The 18,217-nt window shown below is 48.5% G+C and overlaps 23 non-coding genes and 3 pseudogenes across 23 annotated transcripts; all 26 read left to right on the top strand.

The window, feature by feature from the left end:
• The first annotated feature begins 352 nt into the window (after positions 1–352).
• Positions 353–471, top strand: LOC139328337 (5S ribosomal RNA). The gene has a single exon (XR_011601921.1). It is a non-coding gene; the product is annotated as a 5S ribosomal RNA (ribosomal RNA).
• A 591-nt stretch (positions 472–1,062) lies between these two features.
• LOC139328203 (5S ribosomal RNA) lies at positions 1,063–1,181 on the top strand. The gene has a single exon (XR_011601793.1). It is a non-coding gene; the product is annotated as a 5S ribosomal RNA (ribosomal RNA).
• Positions 1,182–1,772: 591 nt separating this feature from the next.
• On the top strand, positions 1,773–1,891 carry LOC139328321 (5S ribosomal RNA). The gene has a single exon (XR_011601905.1). It is a non-coding gene; the product is annotated as a 5S ribosomal RNA (ribosomal RNA).
• A 591-nt stretch (positions 1,892–2,482) lies between these two features.
• Positions 2,483–2,601, top strand: LOC139328328 (5S ribosomal RNA). Its single transcript, XR_011601912.1, has one exon. It is a non-coding gene; the product is annotated as a 5S ribosomal RNA (ribosomal RNA).
• Positions 2,602–3,192: 591 nt separating this feature from the next.
• LOC139328338 (5S ribosomal RNA) lies at positions 3,193–3,311 on the top strand. The gene has a single exon (XR_011601922.1). It is a non-coding gene; the product is annotated as a 5S ribosomal RNA (ribosomal RNA).
• Positions 3,312–3,913: 602 nt separating this feature from the next.
• On the top strand, positions 3,914–4,032 carry LOC139328330 (5S ribosomal RNA). Its single transcript, XR_011601914.1, has one exon. It is a non-coding gene; the product is annotated as a 5S ribosomal RNA (ribosomal RNA).
• A 591-nt stretch (positions 4,033–4,623) lies between these two features.
• LOC139328204 (5S ribosomal RNA) lies at positions 4,624–4,742 on the top strand. Its single transcript, XR_011601794.1, has one exon. It is a non-coding gene; the product is annotated as a 5S ribosomal RNA (ribosomal RNA).
• Positions 4,743–5,344: 602 nt separating this feature from the next.
• Positions 5,345–5,453, top strand: LOC139328382 (5S ribosomal RNA; annotated as a pseudogene).
• A 569-nt stretch (positions 5,454–6,022) lies between these two features.
• On the top strand, positions 6,023–6,141 carry LOC139328205 (5S ribosomal RNA). Its single transcript, XR_011601795.1, has one exon. It is a non-coding gene; the product is annotated as a 5S ribosomal RNA (ribosomal RNA).
• A 583-nt stretch (positions 6,142–6,724) lies between these two features.
• LOC139328339 (5S ribosomal RNA) lies at positions 6,725–6,843 on the top strand. Its single transcript, XR_011601923.1, has one exon. It is a non-coding gene; the product is annotated as a 5S ribosomal RNA (ribosomal RNA).
• Positions 6,844–7,434: 591 nt separating this feature from the next.
• On the top strand, positions 7,435–7,553 carry LOC139328206 (5S ribosomal RNA). Its single transcript, XR_011601796.1, has one exon. It is a non-coding gene; the product is annotated as a 5S ribosomal RNA (ribosomal RNA).
• A 591-nt stretch (positions 7,554–8,144) lies between these two features.
• On the top strand, positions 8,145–8,263 carry LOC139328322 (5S ribosomal RNA). The gene has a single exon (XR_011601906.1). It is a non-coding gene; the product is annotated as a 5S ribosomal RNA (ribosomal RNA).
• Positions 8,264–8,854: 591 nt separating this feature from the next.
• LOC139328340 (5S ribosomal RNA) lies at positions 8,855–8,973 on the top strand. Its single transcript, XR_011601924.1, has one exon. It is a non-coding gene; the product is annotated as a 5S ribosomal RNA (ribosomal RNA).
• Positions 8,974–9,575: 602 nt separating this feature from the next.
• On the top strand, positions 9,576–9,694 carry LOC139328331 (5S ribosomal RNA). The gene has a single exon (XR_011601915.1). It is a non-coding gene; the product is annotated as a 5S ribosomal RNA (ribosomal RNA).
• A 591-nt stretch (positions 9,695–10,285) lies between these two features.
• On the top strand, positions 10,286–10,404 carry LOC139328207 (5S ribosomal RNA). The gene has a single exon (XR_011601797.1). It is a non-coding gene; the product is annotated as a 5S ribosomal RNA (ribosomal RNA).
• Positions 10,405–11,006: 602 nt separating this feature from the next.
• Positions 11,007–11,115, top strand: LOC139328383 (5S ribosomal RNA; annotated as a pseudogene).
• A 569-nt stretch (positions 11,116–11,684) lies between these two features.
• Positions 11,685–11,803, top strand: LOC139328208 (5S ribosomal RNA). Its single transcript, XR_011601798.1, has one exon. It is a non-coding gene; the product is annotated as a 5S ribosomal RNA (ribosomal RNA).
• Positions 11,804–12,375: 572 nt separating this feature from the next.
• LOC139328210 (5S ribosomal RNA) lies at positions 12,376–12,494 on the top strand. The gene has a single exon (XR_011601799.1). It is a non-coding gene; the product is annotated as a 5S ribosomal RNA (ribosomal RNA).
• Positions 12,495–13,085: 591 nt separating this feature from the next.
• On the top strand, positions 13,086–13,204 carry LOC139328211 (5S ribosomal RNA). The gene has a single exon (XR_011601800.1). It is a non-coding gene; the product is annotated as a 5S ribosomal RNA (ribosomal RNA).
• A 569-nt stretch (positions 13,205–13,773) lies between these two features.
• On the top strand, positions 13,774–13,892 carry LOC139328212 (5S ribosomal RNA). The gene has a single exon (XR_011601801.1). It is a non-coding gene; the product is annotated as a 5S ribosomal RNA (ribosomal RNA).
• A 572-nt stretch (positions 13,893–14,464) lies between these two features.
• Positions 14,465–14,583, top strand: LOC139328214 (5S ribosomal RNA). Its single transcript, XR_011601803.1, has one exon. It is a non-coding gene; the product is annotated as a 5S ribosomal RNA (ribosomal RNA).
• A 591-nt stretch (positions 14,584–15,174) lies between these two features.
• On the top strand, positions 15,175–15,283 carry LOC139328384 (5S ribosomal RNA; annotated as a pseudogene).
• Positions 15,284–15,855: 572 nt separating this feature from the next.
• On the top strand, positions 15,856–15,974 carry LOC139328215 (5S ribosomal RNA). The gene has a single exon (XR_011601804.1). It is a non-coding gene; the product is annotated as a 5S ribosomal RNA (ribosomal RNA).
• A 591-nt stretch (positions 15,975–16,565) lies between these two features.
• On the top strand, positions 16,566–16,684 carry LOC139328309 (5S ribosomal RNA). The gene has a single exon (XR_011601893.1). It is a non-coding gene; the product is annotated as a 5S ribosomal RNA (ribosomal RNA).
• A 572-nt stretch (positions 16,685–17,256) lies between these two features.
• On the top strand, positions 17,257–17,375 carry LOC139328216 (5S ribosomal RNA). Its single transcript, XR_011601805.1, has one exon. It is a non-coding gene; the product is annotated as a 5S ribosomal RNA (ribosomal RNA).
• Positions 17,376–17,947: 572 nt separating this feature from the next.
• On the top strand, positions 17,948–18,066 carry LOC139328217 (5S ribosomal RNA). Its single transcript, XR_011601806.1, has one exon. It is a non-coding gene; the product is annotated as a 5S ribosomal RNA (ribosomal RNA).
• The last annotated feature ends 151 nt before the right edge of the window (positions 18,067–18,217 follow it).

Below are 18,217 nucleotides of genomic sequence, written 5' to 3' on the forward strand. Positions count from 1 at the left end.
AAAAAAGGAAATCAACAACATATGTGTCTACGTGATATCATACAAAAAGACTATGACAAATAATATTGCCTTGGCAAGGATGGCTCATGCTGGTGATAACAAATTTCTCCGAAAGAAGCACGTGTAAGCTGTTGGTTAGGGGGCACATTGAACTTTGCTCCATCAGGCCCGTGTGTGCAAAGAAAAGTATATCCATTGATTGACTTGTCTCCGTTGGAAATCAGATTTGTTGGAGTGAAGAATAAAAGCGGCCTCGACATTTGGAAAGACGTGAAAGGAGCGAGCCCTCACACCCCAGAGTGTACATAGCGAGGGCACATGTATAAAAAGCTTGTGCGCATCAGCCTTTGTGGCTTACGGCCATACCAGCCTGACAACGCCCGATCTCGTCCGATCTCGGAAGCTAAGCAGGGTCGGGCCTGGTTAGTACTTGGATGGGAGACCGCCTGGGAATACCAGGTCCTGTAAGCCTTTTCTGGTGCTGTAAGCCTTTTCTTCTCGACTTCGGTGCAATGGCCGTCCACACTGAGAAGAAAGTAGCACCACGGAACAGGGGGCTTGCAACACACAAGTGAAACCATGAGAGGCTGCTCCCGCAGAACAGGAGCAGAAAAGAATCGCGGTATGTCGTCGGTAATAAGAGCTCTCTGTATCCTCCTCAAGAAGGGCAGAGGTGAATCCACGCATCCCAACAGACAATAAAACAGCATAAAAAAGGAAATCAACAACATATGTGTCTACGTGATATCATACAAAAAGACTATGACAAATAATATTGCCTTGGCAAGGATGGCTCATGCTGGTGATAACAAATTTCTCCGAAAGAAGCACGTGTAAGCTGTTGGTTAGGGGGCACATTGAACTTTGCTCCATCAGGCCCGTGTGTGCAAAGAAAAGTATATCCATTGATTGACTTGTCTCCGTTGGAAATCAGATTTGTTGGAGTGAAGAATAAAAGCGGCCTCGACATTTGGAAAGACGTGAAAGGAGCGAGCCCTCACACCCCAGAGTGTACATAGCGAGGGCACATGTATAAAAAGCTTGTGCGCATCAGCCTTTGCGGCTTACGGCCATACCAGCCTGACAACGCCCGATCTCGTCCGATCTCGGAAGCTAAGCAGGGTCGGGCCTGGTTAGTACTTGGATGGGAGACCGCCTGGGAATACCAGGTGCTGTAAGCCTTTTCTGGTGCTGTAAGCCTTTTCTTCTCGACTTCGGTGCAATGGCCCTCCACACTGAGAAGAAAGTAGCACCACGGAACAGGGGGCTTGCAACACACAAGTGAAACCATGAGAGGCTGCTCTCGCAGAACAGGAGCAGAAAAGAAGCGCAGTATGTCGTCGGTAATAAGAGCTCTCTGTATCCTCCTCAAGAAGGGCAGAGGTGAATCCGCGCATCCCAACAGACAATAAAACAGCATAAAAAAGGAAATCAACAACATATGTGTCTACGTGATATCATACAAAAAGACTATGACAAATAATATTGCCTTGGCAAGGATGGCTCATGCTGGTGATAACAAATTTCTCCGAAAGAAGCACGTGTAAGCTGTTGGTTAGGGGGCACATTGAACTTTGCTCCATCAGGCCCGTGTGTGCAAAGAAAAGTATATCCATTGATTGACTTGTCTCCGTTGGAAATCAGATTTGTTGGAGTGAAGAATAAAAGCGGCCTCGACATTTGGAAAGACGTGAAAGGAGCGAGCCCTCACACCCCAGAGTGTACATAGCGAGGGCACATGTATAAAAAGCTTGTGTGCATCAGCCTTTGTGGCTTACGGCCATACCAGCCTGACAACGCCCGATCTCGTCCGATCTCGGAAGCTAAGCTGGGTCGGGCCTGGTTAGTACTTGGATGGGAGACCGCTTGGGAATACCAGGTGCTGTAAGCCTTTTCTGGTGCTGTAAGCCTTTTCTTCTCGACTTCGGTGCAATGGCCCTCCACACTGAGAAGAAAGTAGCACCACGGAACAGGGGGCTTGCAACACACAAGTGAAACCATGAGAGGCTGCTCCCGCAGAACAGGAGCAGAAAAGAAGCGCGGTATGTCGTCGGTAATAAGAGCTCTCTGTATCCTCCTCAAGAAGGGCAGAGGTGAATCCACGCATCCCAACAGACAATAAAACAGCATAAAAAAGGAAATCAACAACATATGTGTCTACGTGATATCATACAAAAAGACTATGACAAATAATATTGCCTTGGCAAGGATGGCTCATGCTGGTGATAACAAATTTCTCCGAAAGAAGCACGTGTAAGCTGTTGGTTAGGGGGCACATTGAACTTTACTCCATCAGGCCCGTGTGTGCAAAGAAAAGTATATCCATTGATTGACTTGTCTCCGTTGGAAATCAGATTTGTTGGAGTGAAGAATAAAAGCGGCCTCGACATTTGGAAAGACGTGAAAGGAGCGAGCCCTCACACCCCAGAGTGTACATAGCGAGGGCACATGTATAAAAAGCTTGTGCGCATCAGCCTTTGTGGCTTACGGCCATACCAGCCTGACAACGCCCGATCTCGTCCGATCTCGGAAGCTAAGCAGGGTCGGGCCTGGTTAGTACTTGGATGGGAGACCGCCTGGGAGTAACAGGTGCTGTAAGCCTTTTCTGGTGCTGTAAGCCTTTTCTTCTCGACTTCGGTGCAATGGCCGTCCACACTGAGAAGAAAGTAGCACCACGGAACAGGGGGCTTGCAACACACAAGTGAAACCATGAGAGGCTGCTCCCGCAGAACAGGAGCAGAAAAGAAGCGCAGTATGTCGTCGGTAATAAGAGCTCTCTGTATCCTCCTCAAGAAGGGCAGAGGTGAATCCACGCATCCCAACAGACAATAAAACAGCATAAAAAAGGAAATCAACAACATATGTGTCTACGTGATATCATACAAAAAGACTATGACAAATAATATTGCCTTGGCGAGGGTGGCTCATGCTGGTGATAACAAATTTCTCCGAAAGAAGCACGTGTAAGCTGTTGGTAAGGGGGCACATTGAACTTTGCTCCATCAGGCCCGTGTGTGCAAAGAAAAGCATATCCATTGATTGACTTGTCTCCGTTGGAAATCAGATTTGTTGGAGTGAAGAATAAAAGCGGCCTCGACATTTGGAAAGACGTGAAAGGAGCGAGCCCTCACACCCCAGAGTGTACATAGCGAGGGCACATGTATAAAAAGCTTGTGCGCATCAGCCTTTGTGGCTTACGGCCATACCAGCCTGACAACGCCCGATCTCGTCCGATCTCGGAAGCTAAGCAGGGTCGGGCCTGGTTAGTACTTGGATGGGAGACCGCCTGGGAATACCAGGTCCTGTAAGCCTTTTCTGGTGCTGTAAGCCTTTTCTTCTCGACTTCGGTGCAATGGCCGTCCACACTGAGAAGAAAGTAGCACCACGGAACAGGGGGCTTGCAACACACAAGTGAAACCATGAGAGGCTGCTCCCGCAGAACAGGAGCAGAACAGGAGCAGAAAAGAAGCGCGGTATGTCGTCGGTAATAAGAGCTCTCTGTATCCTCCTCAAGAAGGGCAGAGGTGAATCCACGCATCCCAACAGACAATAAAACAGCATAAAAAAGGAAATCAACAACATATGTGTCTACGTGATATCATACAAAAAGACTATGACAAATAATATTGCCTTGGCAAGGATGGCTCATGCTGGTGATAACAAATTTCTCCGAAAGAAGCACGTGTAAGCTGTTGGTTAGGGGGCACATTGAACTTTACTCCATCAGGCCCGTGTGTGCAAAGAAAAGTATATCCATTGATTGACTTGTCTCCGTTGGAAATCAGATTTGTTGGAGTGAAGAATAAAAGCGGCCTCGACATTTGGAAAGACGTGAAAGGAGCGAGCCCTCACACCCCAGAGTGTACATAGCGAGGGCACATGTATAAAAAGCTTGTGCGCATCAGCCTTTGTGGCTTACGGCCATACCAGCCTGACAACGCCCGATCTCGTCCGATCTCGGAAGCTAAGCAGGGTCGGGCCTGGTTAGTACTTGGATGGGAGACCGCCTGGGAGTAACAGGTGCTGTAAGCCTTTTCTGGTGCTGTAAGCCTTTTCTTCTCGACTTCGGTGCAATGGCCGTCCACACTGAGAAGAAAGTAGCACCACGGAACAGGGGGCTTGCAACACACAAGTGAAACCATGAGAGGCTGCTCCCGCAGAACAGGAGCAGAAAAGAAGCGCAGTATGTCGTCGGTAATAAGAGCTCTCTGTATCCTCCTCAAGAAGGGCAGAGGTGAATCCACGCATCCCAACAGACAATAAAACAGCATAAAAAAGGAAATCAACAACATATGTGTCTACGTGATATCATACAAAAAGACTATGACAAATAATATTGCCTTGGCGAGGGTGGCTCATGCTGGTGATAACAAATTTCTCCGAAAGAAGCACCTGTAAGCTGTTGGTAAGGGGGCACATTGAACTTTGCTCCATCAGGCCCGTGTGTGCAAAGAAAAGCATATCCATTGATTGACTTGTCTCCGTTGGAAATCAGATTTGTTGGAGTGAAGAATAAAAGCGGCCTCGACATTTGGAAAGACGTGAAAGGAGCGAGCCCTCACACCCCAGAGTGTACATAGCGAGGGCACATGTATAAAAAGCTTGTGCGCATCAGCCTTTGTGGCTTACGGCCATACCAGCCTGACAACGCCCGATCTCGTCCGATCTCGGAAGCTAAGCAGGGTCGGGCCTGGTTAGTACTTGGATGGGAGACCGCCTGGGAATACCAGGTGCTGTAAGCCTTTTCTGGTGCTGTAAGCCTTTTCTTCTCGACTTCGGTGCAATGGCCGTCCACACTGAGAAGAAAGTAGCACCACGGAACAGGGGGCTTGCAACACACAAGTGAAACCATGAGAGGCTGCTCCCGCAGAACAGGAGCAGAACAGGAGCAGAAAAGAAGCGCGGTATGTCGTCGGTAATAAGAGCTCTCTGTATCCTCCTCAAGAAGGGCAGAGGTGAATCCACGCATCCCAACAGACAATAAAACAGCATAAAAAAGGAAATCAACAACATATGTGTCTACGTGATATCATACAAAAAGACTATGACAAATAATATTGCCTTGGCAAGGATGGCTCATGCTGGTGATAACAAATTTCTCCGAAAGAAGCACGTGTAAGCTGTTGGTTAGGGGGCACATTGAACTTTACTCCATCAGGCCCGTGTGTGCAAAGAAAAGTATATCCATTGATTGACTTGTCTCCGTTGGAAATCAGATTTGTTGGAGTGAAGAATAAAAGCGGCCTCGACATTTGGAAAGACGTGAAAGGAGCGAGCCCTCACACCCCAGAGTGTACATAGCGAGGGCACATGTATAAAAAGCTTGTGCGCATCAGCCTTTGTGGCTTACGGCCATACCAGCCTGACAACGCCCGATCTCGGAAGCTAAGCAGGGTCGGGCCTGGTTAGTACTTGGATGGGAGACCGCCTGGGAATACCAGGTGCTGTAAGCCTTTTCTTCTCGACTTCGGTGCGATGGCCGTCCACACTGAGAAGAAAGCACCACGGAACAGGGGGCTTGCAACACACAAGTGAAACCATGAGAGGCTGCTCCCGCAGAACAGGAGCAGAAAAGAAGCGCAGTATGTCGTCGGTAATAAGAGCTCTCTGTATCCTCCTCAAGAAGGGCAGAAGGGAATCCACGCATCCCAACAGACGATAAAACAGCATAAAAAAGGAAATCAACAATATATGTGTCTACGTGATATCATACAAAAAGACTATGACAAATAATATTGCCTTGGCAAGGATGGCTCATGCTGGTGATAACAAATTTCTCCGAAAGAAGCACGTGTAAGCTGTTGGTTAGGGGGCACATTGAACTTTGCTCAATCAGGCCCGTGTGTGCAAAGAAAAGTATATCCATTGATTGACTTGTCTCCGTTGGAAATCAGATTTGTTGGAGTGAAGAATAAAAGCGGCCTCGACATTTGGAAAGACGTGAGAGGAGCGAGCCCTCACACCCCAGACTGTACATAGCGAGGGCACATGTATAAAAAGCTTGTGCGCATCAGCCTTTGTGGCTTACGGCCATACCAGCCTGACAACGCCCGATCTCGTCCGATCTCGGAAGCTAAGCAGGGTCGGGCCTGGTTAGTACTTGGATGGGAGACCGCCTGGGAATACCAGGTGCTGTAAGCCTTTTCTTCTCGACTTCGGTGCGATGGCCGTCCACACTGAGAAGAAAGTAGCACCACGGAACAGGGGGCTTGCAACACACAAGTGAAACCATGAGAGGCTGCTCCCGCAGAACAGGAGCAGAACAGGAGCAGAAAAGAAGCGCGGTATGTCGTCGGTAATAAGAGCTCTCTGTATCCTCCTCAAGAAGGGCAGAGGTGAATCCACGCATCCCAACAGACAATAAAACAGCATAAAAAAGGAAATCAACAACATATGTGTCTACGTGATATCATACAAAAAGACTATGACAAATAATATTGCCTTGGCAAGGATGGCTCATGCTGGTGATAACAAATTTCTCCGAAAGAAGCACGTGTAAGCTGTTGGTTAGGGGGCACATTGAACTTTGCTCCATCAGGCCCGTGTGTGCAAAGAAAAGTATATCCATTGATTGACTTGTCTCCGTTGGAAATCAGATTTGTTGGAGTGAAGAATAAAAGCGGCCTCGACATTTGGAAAGACGTGAAAGGAGCGAGCCCTCACACCCCAGAGTGTACATAGCGAGGGCACATGTATAAAAAGCTTGTGCGCATCAGCCTTTGTGGCTTACGGCCATACCAGCCTGACAACGCCCGATCTCGTCCGATCTCGGAAGCTAAGCAGGGTCGGGCCTGGTTAGTACTTGGATGGGAGACCGCCTGGGAATACCAGGTCCTGTAAGCCTTTTCTGGTGCTGTAAGCCTTTTCTTCTCGACTTCGGTGCAATGGCCGTCCACACTGAGAAGAAAGTAGCACCACGGAACAGGGGGCTTGCAACACACAAGTGAAACCATGAGAGGCTACTCCCGCAGAACAGGAGCAGAAAAGAATCGCGGTATGTCGTCGGTAATAAGAGCTCTCTGTATCCTCCTCAAGAAGGGCAGAGGTGAATCCACGCATCCCAACAGACAATAAAACAGCATAAAAAAGGAAATCAACAACATATGTGTCTACGTGATATCATACAAAAAGACTATGACAAATAATATTGCCTTGGCAAGGATGGCTCATGCTGGTGATAACAAATTTCTCCGAAAGAAGCACGTGTAAGCTGTTGGTTAGGGGGCACATTGAACTTTGCTCCATCAGGCCCGTGTGTGCAAAGAAAAGTATATCCATTGATTGACTTGTCTCCGTTGGAAATCAGATTTGTTGGAGTGAAGAATAAAAGCGGCCTCGACATTTGGAAAGACGTGAAAGGAGCGAGCCCTCACACCCCAGAGTGTACATAGCGAGGGCACATGTATAAAAAGCTTGTGCGCATCAGCCTTTGCGGCTTACGGCCATACCAGCCTGACAACGCCCGATCTCGTCCGATCTCGGAAGCTAAGCAGGGTCGGGCCTGGTTAGTACTTGGATGGGAGACCGCCTGGGAATACCAGGTGCTGTAAGCCTTTTCTGGTGCTGTAAGCCTTTTCTTCTCGACTTCGGTGCAATGGCCGTCCACACTGAGAAGAAAGTAGCACCACGGAACAGGGGGCTTGCAACACACAAGTGAAACCATGAGAGGCTGCTCTCGCAGAACAGGAGCAGAAAAGAAGCGCAGTATGTCGTCGGTAATAAGAGCTCTCTGTATCCTCCTCAAGAAGGGCAGAGGTGAATCCGCGCATCCCAACAGACAATAAAACAGCATAAAAAAGGAAATCAACAACATATGTGTCTACGTGATATCATACAAAAAGACTATGACAAATAATATTGCCTTGGCAAGGATGGCTCATGCTGGTGATAACAAATTTCTCCGAAAGAAGCACGTGTAAGCTGTTGGTTAGGGGGCACATTGAACTTTGCTCCATCAGGCCCGTGTGTGCAAAGAAAAGTATATCCATTGATTGACTTGTCTCCGTTGGAAATCAGATTTGTTGGAGTGAAGAATAAAAGCGGCCTCGACATTTGGAAAGACGTGAAAGGAGCGAGCCCTCACACCCCAGAGTGTACATAGCGAGGGCACATGTATAAAAAGCTTGTGTGCATCAGCCTTTGTGGCTTACGGCCATACCAGCCTGACAACGCCCGATCTCGTCCGATCTCGGAAGCTAAGCTGGGTCGGGCCTGGTTAGTACTTGGATGGGAGACCGCTTGGGAATACCAGGTGCTGTAAGCCTTTTCTGGTGCTGTAAGCCTTTTCTTCTCGACTTCGGTGCAATGGCCCTCCACACTGAGAAGAAAGTAGCACCACGGAACAGGGGGCTTGCAACACACAAGTGAAACCATGAGAGGCTGCTCCCGCAGAACAGGAGCAGAAAAGAAGCGCAGTATGTCGTCGGTAATAAGAGCTCTCTGTATCCTCCTCAAGAAGGGCAGAGGTGAATCCACGCATCCCAACAGACAATAAAACAGCATAAAAAAGGAAATCAACAACATATGTGTCTACGTGATATCATACAAAAAGACTATGACAAATAATATTGCCTTGGCGAGGGTGGCTCATGCTGGTGATAACAAATTTCTCCGAAAGAAGCACGTGTAAGCTGTTGGTAAGGGGGCACATTGAACTTTGCTCCATCAGGCCCGTGTGTGCAAAGAAAAGCATATCCATTGATTGACTTGTCTCCGTTGGAAATCAGATTTGTTGGAGTGAAGAATAAAAGCGGCCTCGACATTTGGAAAGACGTGAAAGGAGCGAGCCCTCACACCCCAGAGTGTACATAGCGAGGGCACATGTATAAAAAGCTTGTGCGCATCAGCCTTTGTGGCTTACGGCCATACCAGCCTGACAACGCCCGATCTCGTCCGATCTCGGAAGCTAAGCAGGGTCGGGCCTGGTTAGTACTTGGATGGGAGACCGCCTGGGAATACCAGGTCCTGTAAGCCTTTTCTGGTGCTGTAAGCCTTTTCTTCTCGACTTCGGTGCAATGGCCGTCCACACTGAGAAGAAAGTAGCACCACGGAACAGGGGGCTTGCAACACACAAGTGAAACCATGAGAGGCTGCTCCCGCAGAACAGGAGCAGAACAGGAGCAGAAAAGAAGCGCGGTATGTCGTCGGTAATAAGAGCTCTCTGTATCCTCCTCAAGAAGGGCAGAGGTGAATCCACGCATCCCAACAGACAATAAAACAGCATAAAAAAGGAAATCAACAACATATGTGTCTACGTGATATCATACAAAAAGACTATGACAAATAATATTGCCTTGGCAAGGATGGCTCATGCTGGTGATAACAAATTTCTCCGAAAGAAGCACGTGTAAGCTGTTGGTTAGGGGGCACATTGAACTTTACTCCATCAGGCCCGTGTGTGCAAAGAAAAGTATATCCATTGATTGACTTGTCTCCGTTGGAAATCAGATTTGTTGGAGTGAAGAATAAAAGCGGCCTCGACATTTGGAAAGACGTGAAAGGAGCGAGCCCTCACACCCCAGAGTGTACATAGCGAGGGCACATGTATAAAAAGCTTGTGCGCATCAGCCTTTGTGGCTTACGGCCATACCAGCCTGACAACGCCCGATCTCGTCCGATCTCGGAAGCTAAGCAGGGTCGGGCCTGGTTAGTACTTGGATGGGAGACCGCCTGGGAGTAACAGGTGCTGTAAGCCTTTTCTGGTGCTGTAAGCCTTTTCTTCTCGACTTCGGTGCAATGGCCGTCCACACTGAGAAGAAAGTAGCACCACGGAACAGGGGGCTTGCAACACACAAGTGAAACCATGAGAGGCTGCTCCCGCAGAACAGGAGCAGAAAAGAAGCGCAGTATGTCGTCGGTAATAAGAGCTCTCTGTATCCTCCTCAAGAAGGGCAGAGGTGAATCCACGCATCCCAACAGACAATAAAACAGCATAAAAAAGGAAATCAACAACATATGTGTCTACGTGATATCATACAAAAAGACTATGACAAATAATATTGCCTTGGCGAGGGTGGCTCATGCTGGTGATAACAAATTTCTCCGAAAGAAGCACCTGTAAGCTGTTGGTAAGGGGGCACATTGAACTTTGCTCCATCAGGCCCGTGTGTGCAAAGAAAAGCATATCCATTGATTGACTTGTCTCCGTTGGAAATCAGATTTGTTGGAGTGAAGAATAAAAGCGGCCTCGACATTTGGAAAGACGTGAAAGGAGCGAGCCCTCACACCCCAGAGTGTACATAGCGAGGGCACATGTATAAAAAGCTTGTGCGCATCAGCCTTTGTGGCTTACGGCCATACCAGCCTGACAACGCCCGATCTCGTCCGATCTCGGAAGCTAAGCAGGGTCGGGCCTGGTTAGTACTTGGATGGGAGACCGCCTGGGAATACCAGGTGCTGTAAGCCTTTTCTGGTGCTGTAAGCCTTTTCTTCTCGACTTCGGTGCAATGGCCGTCCACACTGAGAAGAAAGTAGCACCACGGAACAGGGGGCTTGCAACACACAAGTGAAACCATGAGAGGCTGCTCCCGCAGAACAGGAGCAGAACAGGAGCAGAAAAGAAGCGCGGTATGTCGTCGGTAATAAGAGCTCTCTGTATCCTCCTCAAGAAGGGCAGAGGTGAATCCACGCATCCCAACAGACAATAAAACAGCATAAAAAAGGAAATCAACAACATATGTGTCTACGTGATATCATACAAAAAGACTATGACAAATAATATTGCCTTGGCAAGGATGGCTCATGCTGGTGATAACAAATTTCTCCGAAAGAAGCACGTGTAAGCTGTTGGTTAGGGGGCACATTGAACTTTACTCCATCAGGCCCGTGTGTGCAAAGAAAAGTATATCCATTGATTGACTTGTCTCCGTTGGAAATCAGATTTGTTGGAGTGAAGAATAAAAGCGGCCTCGACATTTGGAAAGACGTGAAAGGAGCGAGCCCTCACACCCCAGAGTGTACATAGCGAGGGCACATGTATAAAAAGCTTGTGCGCATCAGCCTTTGTGGCTTACGGCCATACCAGCCTGACAACGCCCGATCTCGGAAGCTAAGCAGGGTCGGGCCTGGTTAGTACTTGGATGGGAGACCGCCTGGGAATACCAGGTGCTGTAAGCCTTTTCTTCTCGACTTCGGTGCGATGGCCGTCCACACTGAGAAGAAAGCACCACGGAACAGGGGGCTTGCAACACACAAGTGAAACCATGAGAGGCTGCTCCCGCAGAACAGGAGCAGAAAAGAAGCGCAGTATGTCGTCGGTAATAAGAGCTCTCTGTATCCTCCTCAAGAAGGGCAGAAGGGAATCCACGCATCCCAACAGACGATAAAACAGCATAAAAAAGGAAATCAACAATATATGTGTCTACGTGATATCATACAAAAAGACTATGACAAATAATATTGCCTTGGCAAGGATGGCTCATGCTGGTGATAACAAATTTCTCCGAAAGAAGCACGTGTAAGCTGTTGGTTAGGGGGCACATTGAACTTTGCTCAATCAGGCCCGTGTGTGCAAAGAAAAGTATATCCATTGATTGACTTGTCTCCGTTGGAAATCAGATTTGTTGGAGTGAAGAATAAAAGCGGCCTCGACATTTGGAAAGACGTGAGAGGAGCGAGCCCTCACACCCCAGACTGTACATAGCGAGGGCACATGTATAAAAAGCTTGTGCGCATCAGCCTTTGTGGCTTACGGCCATACCAGCCTGACAACGCCCGATCTCGTCCGATCTCGGAAGCTAAGCAGGGTCGGGCCTGGTTAGTACTTGGATGGGAGACCGCCTGGGAATACCAGGTGCTGTAAGCCTTTTCTTCTCGACTTCGGTGCGATGGCCGTCCACACTGAGAAGAAAGTAGCACCACGGAACAGGGGGCTTGCAACACACAAGTGAAACCATGAGAGGCTGCTCCCGCAGAACAGGAGCAGAAAAGAAGCGCAGTATGTCGTCGGTAATAAGAGCTCTCTGTATCCTCCTCAAGAAGGGCAGAGGTGAATCCACGCATCCCAACAGACAATAAAACAGCATAAAAAAGGAAATCAACAACATATGTGTCTACGTGATATCATACAAAAAGACTATGACAAATAATATTGCCTTGGCAAGGATGGCTCATGCTGGTGATAACAAATTTCTCCGAAAGAAGCACGTGTAAGCTGTTGGTTAGGGGGCACATTGAACTTTGCTCCATCAGGCCCGTGTGTGCAAAGAAAAGTATATCCATTGATTGACTTGTCTCCGTTGGAAATCAGATTTGTTGGAGTGAAGAATAAAAGCGGCCTCGACATTTGGAAAGACGTGAAAGGAGCGAGCCCTCACACCCCAGAGTGTACATAGCGAGGGCACATGTATAAAAAGCTTGTGCGCATCAGCCTTTGCGGCTTACGGCCATACCAGCCTGACAACGCCCGATCTCGTCCGATCTCGGAAGCTAAGCAGGGTCGGGCCTGGTTAGTACTTGGATGGGAGACCGCCTGGGAATACCAGGTGCTGTAAGCCTTTTCTGGTGCTGTAAGCCTTTTCTTCTCGACTTCGGTGCGATGGCCGTCCACACTGAGAAGAAAGTAGCACCACGGAACAGGGGGCTTGCAACACACAAGTGAAACCATGAGAGGCTGCTCCCGCAGAACAGGAGCAGAAAAGAAGCGCAGTATGTCGTCGGTAATAAGAGCTCTCTGTATCCTCCTCAAGAAGGGCAGAGGTGAATCCACGCATCCCAACAGACAATAAAACAGCATAAAAAAGGAAATCAACAACATATGTGTCTACGTGATATCATACAAAAAGACTATGACAAATAATATTGCCTTGGCAAGGATGGCTCATGCTGGTGATAACAAATTTCTCCGAAAGAAGCACGTGTAAGCTGTTGGTTAGGGGGCACATTGAACTTTGCTCCATCAGGCCCGTGTGTGCAAAGAAAAGTATATCCATTGATTGACTTGTCTCCGTTGGAAATCAGATTTGTTGGAGTGAAGAATAAAAGCGGCCTCGACATTTGGAAAGACGTGAAAGGAGCGAGCCCTCACACCCCAGAGTGTACATAGTGAGGGCACATGTATAAAAAGCTTGTGCGCATCAGCCTTTGTGGCTTACGGCCATACCAGCCTGACAACGCCCGATCTCGTCCGATCTCGGAAGCTAAGCAGGGTCGGGCCTGGTTAGTACTTGGATGGGAGACCGCCTGGGAATACCAGGTGCTGTAAGCCTTTTCTTCTCGACTTCGGTGCGATGGCCGTCCACACTGAGAAGAAAGCACCACGGAACAGGGGGCTTGCAACACACAAGTGAAACCATGAGAGGCTGCTCCCGCAGAACAGGAGCAGAAAAGAAGCGCAGTATGTCGTCGGTAATAAGAGCTCTCTGTATCCTCCTCAAGAAGGGCAGAAGGGAATCCACGCATCCCAACAGACGATAAAACAGCATAAAAAAGGAAATCAACAATATATGTGTCTACGTGATATCATACAAAAAGACTATGACAAATAATATTGCCTTGGCAAGGATGGCTCATGCTGGTGATAACAAATTTCTCCGAAAGAAGCACGTGTAAGCTGTTGGTTAGGGGGCACATTGAACTTTGCTCAATCAGGCCCGTGTGTGCAAAGAAAAGTATATCCATTGATTGACTTGTCTCCGTTGGAAATCAGATTTGTTGGAGTGAAGAATAAAAGCGGCCTCGACATTTGGAAAGACGTGAGAGGAGCGAGCCCTCACACCCCAGACTGTACATAGCGAGGGCACATGTATAAAAAGCTTGTGCGCATCAGCCTTTGTGGCTTACGGCCATACCAGCCTGACAACGCCCGATCTCGTCCGATCTCGGAAGCTAAGCAGGGTCGGGCCTGGTTAGTACTTGGATGGGAGACCGCCTGGGAATACCAGGTGCTGTAAGCCTTTTCTTCTCGACTTCGGTGCGATGGCCGTCCACACTGAGAAGAAAGTAGCACCACGGAACAGGGGGCTTGCAACACACAAGTGAAACCATGAGAGGCTGCTCCCGCAGAACAGGAGCAGAAAAGAAGCGCAGTATGTCGTCGGTAATAAGAGCTCTCTGTATCCTCCTCAAGAAGGGCAGAGGTGAATCCACGCATCCCAACAGACAATAAAACAGCATAAAAAAGGAAATCAACAACATATGTGTCTACGTGATATCATACAAAAAGACTATGACAAATAATATTGCCTTGGCAAGGATGGCTCATGCTGGTGATAACAAATTTCTCCGAAAGAAGCACGTGTAAGCTGTTGGTTAGGGGGCACATTGAACTTTGCTCCATCAGGCCCGTGTGTGCAAAGAAAAGTATATCCATTGATTGACTTGTCTCCGTTGGAAATCAGATTTGTTGGAGTGAAGAATAAAAGCGGCCTCGACATTTGGAAAGACGTGAAAGGAGCGAGCCCTCACACCCCAGAGTGTACATAGCGAGGGCACATGTATAAAAAGCTTGTGCGCATCAGCCTTTGCGGCTTACGGCCATACCAGCCTGACAACGCCCGATCTCGTCCGATCTCGGAAGCTAAGCAGGGTCGGGCCTGGTTAGTACTTGGATGGGAGACCGCCTGGGAATACCAGGTGCTGTAAGCCTTTTCTGGTGCTGTAAGCCTTTTCTTCTCGACTTCGGTGCGATGGCCGTCCACACTGAGAAGAAAGTAGCACCACGGAACAGGGGGCTTGCAACACACAAGTGAAACCATGAGAGGCTGCTCCCGCAGAACAGGAGCAGAAAAGAAGCGCAGTATGTCGTCGGTAATAAGAGCTCTCTGTATCCTCCTCAAGAAGGGCAGAGGTGAATCCACGCATCCCAACAGACAATAAAACAGCATAAAAAAGGAAATCAACAACATATGTGTCTACGTGATATCATACAAAAAGACTATGACAAATAATATTGCCTTGGCAAGGATGGCTCATGCTGGTGATAACAAATTTCTCCGAAAGAAGCACGTGTAAGCTGTTGGTTAGGGGGCACATTGAACTTTGCTCCATCAGGCCCGTGTGTGCAAAGAAAAGTATATCCATTGATTGACTTGTCTCCGTTGGACATCAGATTTGTTGGAGTGAAGAATAAAAGCGGCCTCGACATTTGGAAAGACGTGAAAGGAGCGAGCCCTCACACCCCAGACTGTACATAGCGAGGGCACATGTATAAAAAGCTTGTGCGCATCAGCCTTTGTGGCTTACGGCCATACCAGCCTGACAACGCCCGATCTCGGAAGCTAAGCAGGGTCGGGCCTGGTTAGTACTTGGATGGGAGACCGCCTGGGAATACCAGGTGCTGTAAGCCTTTTCTTCTCGACTTCGGTGCGATGGCCGTCCACACTGAGAAGAAAGTAGCACCACGGAACAGGGGGCTTGCAACACACAAGTGAAACCATGAGAGGCTGCTCCCGCAGAACAGGAGCAGAAAAGAAGCGCAGTATGTCGTCGGTAATAAGAGCTCTCTGTATCCTCCTCAAGAAGGGCAGAGGTGAATCCACGCATCCCAACAGACAATAAAACAGCATAAAAAAGGAAATCAACGACATATGTGTCTACGTGATATCATACAAAAAGACTATGACAAATAATATTGCCTTGGCAAGGTTGGCTCATGCTGGTGATAACAAATTTCTCCGAAAGAAGCACATGTAAGCTGTTGGTTAGGGGGCACATTGAACTTTGCTCCATCAGGCCCGTGTGTGCAAAGAAAAGTATATCCATTGATTGACTTGTCTCCGTTGGACATCAGATTTGTTGGAGTGAAGAATAAAAGCGGCCTCGACATTTGGAAAGACGTGAAAGGAGCGAGCCCTCACACCCCAGAGTGTACATAGCGAGGGCACATGTATAAAAAGCTTGTGCGCATCAGCCTTTGTGGCTTACGGCCATACCAGCCTGACAACGCCCGATCTCGTCCGATCTCGGAAGCTAAGCAGGGTCGGGCCTGGTTAGTACTTGGATGGGAGACCGCCTGGGAATACCAGGTGCTGTAAGCCTTTTCTGGTGCTGTAAGCCTTTTCTTCTCGACTTCGGTGCGATGGCCGTCCACACTGAGAAGAAAGTAGCACCACGGAACAGGGGGCTTGCAACACACAAGTGAAACCATGAGAGGCTGCTCCCGCAGAACAGGAGCAGAAAAGAAGCGCAGTATGTCGTCGGTAATAAGAGCTCTCTGTATCCTCCTCAAGAAGGGCAGAGGTGAATCCACGCATCCCAACAGACAATAAAACAGCATAAAAAAGGAAATCAACAACATATGTGTCTACGTGATATCATACAAAAAGACTATGACAAATAATATTGCCTTGGCAAGGATGGCTCATGCTGGTGATAACAAATTTCTCCGAAAGAAGCACGTGTAAGCTGTTGGTTAGGGGGCACATTGAACTTTGCTCCATCAGGCCCGTGTGTGCAAAGAAAAGTATATCCATTGATTGACTTGTCTCCGTTGGAAATCAGATTTGTTGGAGTGAAGAATAAAAGCGGCCTCGACATTTGGAAAGACGTGAAAGGAGCGAGCCCTCACACCCCAGAGTGTACATAGCGAGGGCACATGTATAAAAAGCTTGTGCGCATCAGCCTTTGCGGCTTACGGCCATACCAGCCTGACAACGCCTGATCTCGTCCGATCTCGGAAGCTAAGCAGGGTCGGGCCTGGTTAGTACTTGGATGGGAGACCGCCTGGGAATACCAGGTGCTGTAAGCCTTTTCTTCTCGACTTCGGTGCGATGGCCGTCCACACTGAGAAGAAAGTAGCACCACGGAACAGGGGGCTTGCAACACACAAGTGAAACCATGAGAGGCTGCTCCCGCAGAACAGGAGCAGAAAAGAAGCGCAGTATGTCGTCGGTAATAAGAGCTCTCTGTATCCTCCTCAAGAAGGGCAGAAGGGAATCCACGCATCCCAACAGACGATAAAACAGCATAAAAAAGGAAATCAACAATATATGTGTCTACGTGATATCATACAAAAAGACTATGACAAATAATATTGCCTTGGCAAGGATGGCTCATGCTGGTGATAACAAATTTCTCCGAAAGAAGCACGTGTAAGCTGTTGGTTAGGGGGCACATTGAACTTTGCTCAATCAGGCCCGTGTGTGCAAAGAAAAGTATATCCATTGATTGACTTGTCTCCGTTGGAAATCAGATTTGTTGGAGTGAAGAATAAAAGCGGCCTCGACATTTGGAAAGACGTGAGAGGAGCGAGCCCTCACACCCCAGACTGTACATAGCGAGGGCACATGTATAAAAAGCTTGTGCGCATCAGCCTTTGTGGCTTACGGCCATACCAGCCTGACAACGCCCGATCTCGTCCGATCTCGGAAGCTAAGCAGGGTCGGGCCTGGTTAGTACTTGGATGGGAGACCGCCTGGGAATACCAGGTGCTGTAAGCCTTTTCTTCTCGACTTCGGTGCGATGGCCGTCCACACTGAGAAGAAAGTAGCACCACGGAACAGGGGGCTTGCAACACACAAGTGAAACCATGAGAGGCTGCTCCCGCAGAACAGGAGCAGAAAAGAAGCGCAGTATGTCGTCGGTAATAAGAGCTCTCTGTATCCTCCTCAAGAAGGGCAGAGGTGAATCCACGCATCCCAACAGACAATAAAACAGCATAAAAAAGGAAATCAACAACATATGTGTCTACGTGATATCATACAAAAAGACTATGACAAATAATATTGCCTTGGCAAGGATGGCTCATGCTGGTGATAACAAATTTCTCCGAAAGAAGCACGTGTAAGCTGTTGGTTAGGGGGCACATTGAACTTTGCTCCATCAGGCCCGTGTGTGCAAAGAAAAGTATATCCATTGATTGACTTGTCTCCGTTGGACATCAGATTTGTTGGAGTGAAGAATAAAAGCGGCCTCGACATTTGGAAAGACGTGAAAGGAGCGAGCCCTCACACCCCAGACTGTACATAGCGAGGGCACATGTATAAAAAGCTTGTGCGCATCAGCCTTTGTGGCTTACGGCCATACCAGCCTGACAACGCCCGATCTCGTCCGATCTCGGAAGCTAAGCAGGGTCGGGCCTGGTTAGTACTTGGATGGGAGACCGCCTGGGAATACCAGGTGCTGTAAGCCTTTTCTGGTGCTGTAAGCCTTTTCTTCTCGACTTCGGTGCGATGGCCGTCCACACTGAGAAGAAAGTAGCACCACGGAACAGGGGGCTTGCAACACACAAGTGAAACCATGAGAGGCTGCTCCCGCAGAACAGGAGCAGAAAAGAAGCGCA

Source organism: Chaetodon trifascialis (genome assembly GCF_039877785.1).
Source record: "Chaetodon trifascialis isolate fChaTrf1 chromosome 24 unlocalized genomic scaffold, fChaTrf1.hap1 SUPER_24_unloc_1, whole genome shotgun sequence".
In the NCBI taxonomy this organism is placed as follows: Eukaryota; Metazoa; Chordata; class Actinopteri; order Chaetodontiformes; family Chaetodontidae; genus Chaetodon; species Chaetodon trifascialis.